The following is a 4,607-nucleotide window of genomic DNA, read 5'->3' as shown; positions in this document are numbered from 1 at the left end:
GCTGCCCGTGATACGATGCGTCTATGCCTTCAGTCACACTAGGATGAGAAAGCTCCAGAACATTTTAATGGCGACATCCGGGCCGCATTCACTTTCTCCATTACACTCGTGACAGAAAACACATTTTAATTTACACATGTATTGGTTCACCTGATGATTAGACACCCCAACGCTACCTAACCTAACTTGGGCAAATCTAACCTAACTTTAACCTAACCAATAACGTCATTTCGCGTTCTGGTCATTTCGAAAACGCCCACAACGTGATGTGGATGTTTTATTTATCGACCAGTGATATAATTCGTCGGTTTGGACGGACACGTAGACGGACAGTAGGGCATAGAGATAACAAAACAGACAGACAGACAGAGACAGTAGGGCATACAGATAACAAAACAGACAGACAGACAACAGGAATGTTTATTAATAACCCTCCCCCATATATGTGAAGATAATTTGTATAGGAAGAAATTATTGTTATTGTTGATAATTTTACGACTGTCTGACTGAGTGTTTGTCTGGCTCTTCTTTTGATAGTTGGACTTTCTCTTTGTCTCTCCTTTCACATCTCTCTCTCTCTCTCTCTCTCTCTCTCTTTCACACACACAGAAAAAAACGTACACTGACATACATACATGGAAACACACACACACATACTTGTACACACACACACACACACACACACACACCAAACCTTCCTCCACACAGCGTTAAAACATCATCACGGTTGCCGCCTGCGGTTTGGTGTCATCTCCCGCAAGTGGCAAAGTCACCTCGTCTTTTAAACACACACACACACACACACACACACACACACACACACACACACATTCAGACATATACATACATACATTCTTACACGAATATACAGTACACACTCACAGATATACAGATACACACACTCACGCAGGAACACTCATACACACACAGAAGTATACACACTCACACAGATACAGACACACATACACACACATACATACACACACGCACATATACATACATACTCACACAGATACAGACTCAGACACACACACACAAACACACATACATATATACATACATACATATACATACATACATACACATACACGCACACACACACACATGTAAACATCTACGGACACGCACGTATGGTCAGGTTTGTCACGGTCCGTACTATGTCCGTGAACTACCTCCCTACTGAACCTAATTCACGTACTGTACTTGACCAATGTACTGTACGTGTTCTAAATATCGAGGTGTGATGCGCTATATGCTCACACAAACACACAAAAAACACACACAAACACACAAATACACACATAAACACAAACACACATAAACACACAAACACACACAAACAAACACACATAAACACAAACACATCAATAACTTGTAGTCAACCAGTATATTCTCTCCCAGTCAACCTTACTCTTTGCACTGTCACTTTTCTTTTTCATTTATTAGCCACGCCCACTCCCCTACATCCTTGTGTAAGGTGAAGCGCAGAAGCGTTTACAGCACCCAACAGGGAAGCATGCTAAGGTCATGCTTGCCTTTATGTCTCATGAGTCAAGGGCGTAGAAGCATGAAGAGTCAAGGGCGTAGAAGCCTGAAGAGTTAGTGGTTTATGTCATCAAGTTATTGGAAGCGCCAACAACTTGTCACTATGTTGAAATTCCCTGTAGTTTGACCTTCTCCCCACCTAGTTATTATATATCATATTTGGATGAGTTATGTTACTTGTATATTATTTATCAATCAAGTGACCCATTCACCAATTATGTAACTGTATTTTTAACCTTTTTGGCTGCCAGGTTCTTTTAATAAACCGTTAATTATTATTATTATTATTATTATTATTATTATTATTATTATTATTATTGCATTCCCTCCCCCGCAAAGGCACTACCCCCTACACACTCACTCTTTCACCCATATTCACCCCCATACACACTACACCCCCCCCCCACACACCCCTTCACCCCCCTCCCCACACACCCCTTCACCCCCCTCCCCACACACCAGGTTGTTTACAAGTGCACAACTCGCTTCTCGTACGTGGCTCTACACCTGCCTTACACCTGTGGCTCCGGTGTGTGTATTCTTTTGTCTATTATAACGGCCTTAACGGAGGAAGGAGGAGGAGAAGAAGGGGTTAGAATAGGGGGGAGGGGAAGGAGGAGGAGGGGAGTGAGAGGGGTTAGAATTGGGGGAAGGAGGAAGAGGTAGGGGAGAAGCAAGAGAAAGAAGAGACAAAAAAGGGGAGAAGAACAAGAGACTGTAGAAGTAGGGGAAGAAAGAAAAGTAGAAAGAGGAAGAAAATGAGGGAAAGGGGAGAATGAGTGATAAAGAGGTGCATGAGGAAATCGAAGAGAAGAAAGAACAAACAAAAATATTAAACACAAACATAACAACTGCCAGACGTACGATAACACCTACCACAGTATAACAATAAACAGATAAACGTACGATACAGTTCAACCTATAAACAACATTCAACCGTACGATAATTACCAGACACAAGGTACATGCCAGACGTACGATACACAATTTAAATTATACCATGAGTGAAATAGTGTTGCTAAAATCTCACAAGAGGTAATAAAGGTAAATAAACCTTTTAAATAACTTCAAAGTCAAAGAGATGAGTTATATAGCATCTTAATTAACACCAAAGTGAATACCATTAGCGTCTATATTTCCTAAGTCGTAACGCTTCTGTACTAAATATTGCACCAACTTATTTAAACAAGTTCTGGGTGGTTGTTAAGTGTTGTAATGGTGCTGTTAAACAAATAATATCATATAATGAGTAAATATTTGAGAGAATGACTTATGACGGGAGGGAAGCTCTGTGCCGCCGCCCCTACCATTATACTGCCGAGAAGTCGTGTTTGATCCGGACACGTCTGGCAGCGGTGTATTGTTGAATTTAAATATTAGTGAGCGAAACTTCCTCTAATTTAATCCATCTATCTATTTATCTATCCATCTATCTATCTATTTATCTATTCATCTATCTATCTATCTATCTATCTATCTAGTATCATAAACAGTGACGCGTTTTATTTTCCCGATAAATATGACCTCAGATGCGTAAGATTCCCGCCAATATCTTCACCTCTTATACCCGCTGTCTCATATCAACTCGATCTGTTTACCTCTTCTTCAACACTCCCGGCCATTATAGACATCAAATACTAGGGTGTGGTAATTATACGCCTCACACACACGTAAAGGTCTCGCTATTAGTGCCTATAACTCATGAGAATAGGTAGAAATAGGTAACAGTGGGAGCGAACTTCACACGCAGTCCGCTAGGTCAGAAATAGGTATTTATTTTCCCCACTAATATTAATAGCTACATTGGGTGATATTTTCGGTTAGTGCTGGGTTAATAGTACTCCCGGCAGCGCATAATAGAGATGAGCAAAATCACTAACTCAAAAATGACGGATATTGAGCTGACTGACGCAACCCAAATACTCCCTCATGCGGTTGATCTTTTCTCAGTCAGTCAGTAAGTCAGTCAGTCAGTCATGGGAGAGCGATGGGAAGATGGGAGAGAGGATGGGAAAGAGATAACTGTTCTTATGAGGTGTGAGGAATAGCAAAACACACACACACACTCACTCAAACACACTTATACACGCAAACACACTTATACACGTACTTACACACACACACACACACACTTATACACGTACTGACACACACTCACATTTATACACGTACTCTCACACACACACATACAAACACACTTATCACTTATACACGTACTTACACACACACACACACACACACATACTGACACACACTCACAAACACACACACACACACACACACACACACACACACACACACACACACACACACACACACACACACACACACACACACACACACACAACAGTATAATATTTTAACTTCACAACAAAAACAGACGGGAAAAAATCCTCCACTAATATTTAATGATCAATTAAAATCACAACCTGTCAATAACATCAATCACAATTATTACCCCCAATTAACAACTTGTTCACAACTACACTGTTCTATTTTCCTGTCTATTATAACATCAATATTGCCTACCACAAGTTTTATCATATTTTGATTTTAGTTGTTAATCTCTCTCTCTCTCTCTCCCTCTCCCTCTCTCTATCTCTTTCTCTCTCTATCTATCCATCTCTATATATCTCAATCACTACCTATTTTCCCTACATTCATCACAACAGCTTTCCCCCAAACTTTCAAAAGGGAAACTAACAATCATCATTTTTATTTCCAGGACCGAATGAACTCGCTACCAACTTTCCACTATAAAATGAGAGAGTTTCCCCTCCAAGCGTGAGGCGTAAGGGGGGGGGCAATAAGTCTCCGTTTTCTGTTGAACTTTCTGGTACGTTTTCTATGATGTATCTTTTAAATATATACTAATTACTATTACTACTACTACAACTACTACTACTACTACTACTACTACTACCATCTCCAAAACAACAACAATATCAACTACAAGCATCCATCACAAGCACATGTAAACAAGAAAACAAACACACGGACGCAAAACAAACACGTATACACAAAAACAAACACATGTAAACAAACACAAACAAAAACAAACA

Source organism: Homarus americanus, unplaced genomic scaffold (genome assembly GCF_018991925.1).
Source record: "Homarus americanus isolate GMGI-L3 unplaced genomic scaffold, GMGI_Hamer_2.0 scaffold46583, whole genome shotgun sequence".
Taxonomy (NCBI): Eukaryota; Metazoa; Arthropoda; class Malacostraca; order Decapoda; family Nephropidae; genus Homarus; species Homarus americanus.
This window is presented reverse-complemented; position numbering follows the sequence as displayed.